Source organism: Lotus japonicus, chromosome 3 (assembly GCF_012489685.1).
Source record: "Lotus japonicus ecotype B-129 chromosome 3, LjGifu_v1.2".
Lineage (NCBI taxonomy): Eukaryota > Viridiplantae > Streptophyta > Magnoliopsida > Fabales > Fabaceae > Lotus > Lotus japonicus.
In genome coordinates, this window is record NC_080043.1 from 27,990,134 (window position 1) to 27,997,037 (window position 6,904).

Sequence of the window (6,904 nt, forward strand, 5' to 3'; positions counted from 1 at the left end):
CCCCACTAGATTGAGCAGTCTCAGCAGTGGCATCAGCTCGACGGGGTGGAGAATCCAAGTCTAAGGTGCCATCAAGAAAACCATCCAAAGATGCCAACGGGTCCTCCTCGAACAAAGTGTCAAGCTTTTCACTAGACACATGAGACGAAGAGCCACCCTTGGCTTGAGGCGAAGGTTGCACAGTGGCAGACGATTTTGGAGGAGGCATAGGGGTATCATCCTTGCCTGGAAGAGTTTCTGCTTCGCGAATGGGAGAGGTTGCACCTTGAGTTTCCTACAAGATAAACCTCTTTAATACCCTTTTCGATAAAGTAAAATGCACAATAGAGGGACCAGCAGAACATGAAGAAATGTAAAGATACCTGGCAAGCAGATTCCCTAGAAGGGCTTGAATTGGTGGAGCTTTTGGAACGACGGGGAGATTTATGGACAGGTTTGCTCCTAACCTTCCTCCGCCCTCAGATGTTGAGGTCTTTTTGGTCGAGGATGCGGCCTTGGGAGGTTTCTCGACACCTTCAGCTTTGGATTTTGCAGGGTTGGGAGCTGGAGAATTCTCGCGAGATGGGGGATTGGGGATGGAATGCTCATGAACATCAGCCTGAAAATAAAGACAAACACAATCAGATTAAGAAACCACATGTTAAAAATGTCACAAGGTACCCTCGAGAATGGAAAACGTACCTGAATGGCGGCGTCGCCACCACCTTCTTTGTCATCGACTTCTGGTTGAGCATCAGATGCCAACTTAGAAGCCCCACTGGTGGTGGAAACACCAGCCCCCTTGGCCCTCTTCTGACTGGCCGAAGCAACAGGTTTAGGTTTCCTTTTTCGACTCTGTCGAAGAATACGTTAGTTCATAATCCAAAGAGATTGAAAAGAAAGAGGGAAAAGCATGAGGAAAGTACCTTGAGCTTGTCAGCAAGACTGACATCATCGTCCTCATCATCATCATCATCATCCTCAATCACGACTGGCCTGTCCTTGGAAGAATGAGCCACTGGGGAAATAACTTGAGGAGCCGGTCGAGTAATGACTTCGGCTGTAAACAAAAGAGAAATTAAGAAGTAAAACAGGAAAACCAAGGCCAAGTCGAAGTATTACCTTGACCAATACGCATGTTCAGCGATATGTGGTTGAAGATTTCGACGGGCACATGATACGGAAAATTCCATAGGTGGTACTTAGTCCAAGTCACTCGCTTTCGAGGAGGTAGAGCTTGATTGGCCAACACATTTATGTTTACATGGTCAACCAATTTAGGCAAGACCGGTGGAAAGGCCAATGCAAACCTACTCGTAGGCAAAGATGGGAACCTAAAGCCAGTTTTTCGAATAACAAAAGATAGACCCTCCTCACCGGGAGGAACAACTAACTTGGATTTCTTGGCTTTAAATTCCCATTTTTGCCTTAGTACTTGAGCTGCTTTTGCAACCGTATCTCGAAGGCGAAGAGTTGGGTAATATACCACACCAAAGAATTCTTGAAAAGATCGAATTTCTGCCAGGTGCATACCTTTGGTCTTCTTCGGATCCTGCTTCTGCAAAAGAAAAGCATCTGTCATGCATTGCAGACAATCGACGAGGGGCTTCGAAATTTGAGCCCAATACTCAGACCACCAGGCTTTGAAAGCATTAGTAGCATAATATGAAGGAGCATAAGTGAAGGGGCTTAAGTTGAGGAGTTTCTTGTTATAAAACTGAACAGTCGTGTCGAAAGCGTCAGCCCTCTTAATAGCTCCGGGGTACAGGACTAGACTCTTGTCAAATAAAGTGTTGGGTAGAACTTGGCTAAGCCCAAACTGTCGAGAAACCAGTTGAGGGTTGTAGCCACATAGAGTGTAGTCACTGCTAGCAAAGCCCACAGTTAAAACTCTAGGAGATAAGAGGGTCCTCCAGAGCGTGATGTGGTGTTCCTTGGGCAATGCAGAATCAGAAGCATTAGGGTAAGAATTCCTCAGCCAGAAAGGGCCACGAACAGCCTTGCTGTAAGGAGAGAAACTGGAACGATAGTGCTTCAGCTCGAGAAACATGGTAAAGTACTTTCTGAAGTCAGCTTCAAAACTCGACGCATCATAAGCAGGGGTCAGGGTCTCGAGCCTGTGGGCATCAATCCTAGTGTTAGAAACAGTCGGAGGATTATCTTGTGCCGGCAGAAGAGATTCGAAAACTGCATTCAACCAAAGTTGAAACAGCCAAAGAGGTCCGGCTGCATTCAGAGAGACGGTCTTGGTATTCCGGATATCCTCGACAGCTTCATTCAGCATTTGATAGAGGTTGCCAAGGACAAGCCTAGCCATAGCGAGTTGTCGACCCTCATGAAGCAGATTGGCTAAGGGCAAAAGCTTGGCAGGAATGCGCAAAGACTTGGTGCAAAAAACATAAGCAGACAGCCAATACAGCAAGAAAGCGACATGTTCAGCATCAGATACCTCACCACTCTCGACATAATGGTCCTTAATGAATCGACTAAAAGAAATGTTGTCAGTAGGAATCGAGATGGGTTTAACAGGGGTAGGTGCAGAGTGATAATCATCACCAATGGGCCATAATCCGGTGATAGCAGCAACATCCAAGAGAGTGGGGGTGATCATGCCAAAGGGAACATGAAGGCAATTGGTGGACCTCTCCAGAAATAGAGTGCACTCAACAACATAGCAGGGTTATACGAGATTGGAGATCTCGACAGATGAATCAAGTCGAGAATCCCGACATCCTTCCAGTGTTGCCTCTTATCTTCCTCAACCCTATCTAACCATTTCAGGTAGGCTTTGTCATTAGCAGAGGGGTTAGGAGGAGCTGAACGAAAGGCTCGTTTTGGGTCAGAAAGAAATGGCATACGATAAGAAGGTTGAAATGCCAAATACGCTCCTCTCCCTAACGCTAGGGTGAAATGATTCATGGTCTTCAGGGAGACTATTGGGCCTATCATGCTTCACTACTTTTAAGGGACCCAAAATGGCGCGTAAAGTACCATTAACAGAGAAAGGAATGAGTACCTGAGATTTCCAGATAGCTCTCTTCTCTGCTTCGTTGGGGGGTTCCGGGATTGCCACGCGCTTGGATTCATCCAGCTTAAGCTCAGTGGCCAACGGAATGGTTTGCTCAGGATTGGAGGCCATTGAAGAAAATGGTAGGTATTCCAGAGAAAACGGAAGAAGATGAAGTGAGAGCGCTTGGAGACGGAGTTGAAGGTTTGAGAAAGAGTAAGCTTGAACGGGGAATACCAAGAGGGTATTTATAACAGAGGGGCAAACGGAACCCAGGCCGCATTGAGTAATAATTTATAAATTTTGGGGTCCAAGCGATTATTTTATTAGTTAACTCATGTCACCTCTCAGCTTTTTGGCATAGGTGAAATTATGGCCCTAAAAAGGCTATAACTGTCAGCTAGTGGAGAAGTCATCAGACGTTATGGCTGCTGATTGGACTTGAAGATCGGATGGTGGAGAGCACAAAGTATTTGAATCGTTGGAATCGAACGGCCACAATAAAAAATGCTTGGTGTCTTCAAGCTAAAGCAGTCGACAACCAACATTCTTGGGGGGCAACTGTTAAGCTAAAAACTACGAGGACTACGATTCTCGACATCATGGTGCAAAGGGGGGTTTCTCGACAGCAAGGGTTATGGCGAAACCGGCAACTCAGCATACGGTGCCCCTCAAAGTCAAGTTAGTAAGAGTTATATCTCGACAAACTCAGCAGATGAAGAATCTCGATCATCTTAATGGAAGAGGCAGTTACCGAGTAACAAGCAACTATAAGCACGTGCATATACCCACGATGCCACGAATAGCAATGGTTGCCCACGACTCAGAACCATCCACGTGGCAATAGAGTCACGTGCTCGAAGACCAGCGGCTAACGTGGGGCATGGCGCCAAAATTCAAAACCCACGAAGCCATCATGCATCCAAGAAAACCGCCAAGACGTGGGCAAGGACAGCACTATAAATAGAAGAAGCAGCAGCAGAAAGAAGGGTTCCCAACTCAAAACTCTGAAAGTTCACCAAAAAGCTCTAAACGTCCGCATCAATGAGACTCAGAGAGCAAAACGTGATGATGGAGGAGTATGTTGCAGAACCAACGCTTTAGTTTTCTTGCATTTAAGTTTGTTAATTCCCCAACTTTTCTATGCATTTCCCTGTCGAGATCCTCATCTCTTGCAGTTTTTATGTTATTTTGATGTATGTGACTTCTTTGTAATTGACCCGTGTTTAATGAAATTCAGTTCTGTTTAAACCAACTTGGTGTTGTCGAAAAAGCACTCACACACGCAATACTTTGGCAAAGCGTTTTCTCACAAGGACCCCGAATCTAAACTTCCTTTTAGTCGAACTAAGAGGATATTTGTTTACCAAAAAATCCCGTAAACACTTTGGTACATAGACAATAACATAAATTAAAAAATTTATTTTTCTAAAAAGATTATTTATTTTAATTGATTAAAAAAAGGCACAAAACAACATAATTTCTCCTTTAAGTGTATGTTTTTGTACCCCATACGTAGCTGAACATATCGACTATGTACTCGATTTTTTTTTAAATGAATTTGGGTACGCACTGAAGTGTACCTGGCACCGGTGCGTGGAGGAAACTAGCTAGCGCACCCATCCATCCATTGGAGGTCACATATATTTATGTCTCTTGACTTGAATTTTAACAATATGTCTCTTCATATGAGACGTTCTTACATTAATTTCTAATTCGTATGCATGCACAAAATTGAGCCCGGCTTTTGCCAATTTTATTTGTGTTCTTAATTTCCTTTGATATATATATTTCTGCAGGTTGAATTTCTTGGTCAAAAGTATATTTTCTTCTTACCACATAACTTCTGTGAAAGTTCATATTGTCAAATTTGAAAAACTCTTAAACCAGCAGAATTGAACACCGTGTGACAATTGGCTGCGAAATGCTCGCCTTCTCTCAGTTCATGAATCTGCATACAGCCATTTGTTCTAAATTGAACAGTTTTCCCTGCAGACGCGTATAAATAAATCATGTTGTTACCAATGCCAACTCATCCTTCCGATAATACCAAAAGCTTTTTTCTAATGAATTCTTTTCTAAAATAATCACTAGTCATTCAAAATGCATACAATTTATTTTTTGGTATGAAGCTTCCGTACTTACATTTGCAAATCAAAAGCGCCAATGCATTTTTATTTTTTACTTTACCAGCATTAATAATTCATTTTAACACAAGCATGCATTAAATATCTAAATTCCTACATTTAATTGGTTCTCATTGTAGCAAATCTCATTGAATTGAAAAAATAAAGATTAATATATATCTAAATGGTGTAGACCACTTGAAAGAGATAAAAAGAAATGAAAGATAAATGGTAAGTGTGATATATATATGATATATGTGTTTTGAAGAAAGAGATAAATAGAGAAAAAAAATAGTCACCAAAAGTTTCTACACTATTAGATAGTTTATGAATCATTGTTGAATGTCATTTGGCCATCGTAAGGCCTTTTAGAAATGTCATCCAGTCGCCATAACAAGAATTTGATCATTCGTGCTATTTCTTTGTAGTGTTGACAACTAAATAGTAAAATCCAAAACAATTAGTTTTATGAAAAAAAGTAAAAGAAGCCCAAAACCATTAGATAGCCAGCCTCCATAAAAGACAATAAGAATACATATTCATTGAGAATGACGCGTTTTATAATTGGCTGCTGCTAGTACTAGTTTATTAAGTCAAAGAGGCTTTACGCATATCCAAATTAAAGTCAAAAGACATGCATAAATCATACTGCTAACAACCTTGGATGTAATTGATTGTGAATAATATGATCCCTTCCTACATTTCTCTATATAAAGGCATCACATTAGCAAATGAAAACACAAACCCACTTGAATACAATCAAACCAAGCCCTTCTCTCTTACACATCAACTTCATCGATCATTCACTTACAATATCCAATATTGTCCAAGTTATTGTTAAGGCCATAACAATGATAACTTTTCGCTTCCTCATAACACTTTCACTTCCCTTCCTATTTTTCTCTTTCATAGTTTCAGGTTATTCCTGGAACAAAGTTCAGAATTGGTGCAATCAAACTCCAAATCCTGAACCTTGTAACTATTTATTGACCAACAATCCTAGTTACCAACACAACCTTATCAAGAACAAAGCTGATTTCTACAAGCTCTCATTGCAACTCGCTCAAGAGCGAGCACTCAAAGGACATGCAAACACTCTCTCACTTGGTCCAAAATGCAACAACAACCCACGCGTCAAATCCGCGTGGGCTGATTGTGTTGAGCTGTACGAGCAAACCATCATTCAGCTCAAAAAACCTTAGACCCTAACACCAAATGCTCCCAAGTTGACACCCAAACATGGCTCAGCACAGCTCTCACTAACCTTGAGACATGCAAAGCCGGGTTCTACGAGCTTGGAGTTGAAAACTATGTTCTTCCTCTCATGTCCAATAATGTTACTAAGTTGCTAAGCAACACTTTGGCTCTCAACAAGGTTCCTTACCAACAACAACCTAGTTATAACCAAGATGGGTCGTTTCCAACATGGGTGAAGCCTGGTGATAGGAAGCTGCTGCAACATCGTCGGCACCTGCTTCGAAGGCGAACGTGGTGGTGGCGAAAGATGGGTCTGGAAAGTACACAAGTTTAAGTGCTGCCATCAATGCTGCACCAAAGAAGGGAAGTGGGAGGTATGTGATATATGTGAAGGCTGGTGTTTACAATGAACAAGTTGAGATAAAGGCAAAGATAATCATGTTGGTGGGAGATGGTATTGGCAAAACTATAATCACCGGTAGCAAAAGTGTTGGAGGAGGCACCACAACCTTTCGTTCAGCTACTGTTGGTAAGTCCAAATCTTGCTTCATTTGATCTCCCTTTTTGATTTAGCTGGGAATATTCTCTCTAATTT

At 42.0% G+C, this 6,904-nt stretch overlaps 1 pseudogene; it reads left to right on the forward strand.

The window, feature by feature from the left end:
- Positions 1-5,871: 5,871 nt before the first annotated feature.
- LOC130743881 (pectinesterase 2-like) lies at positions 5,872-6,864 on the forward strand (annotated as a pseudogene).
- The last annotated feature ends 40 nt before the right edge of the window (positions 6,865-6,904 follow it).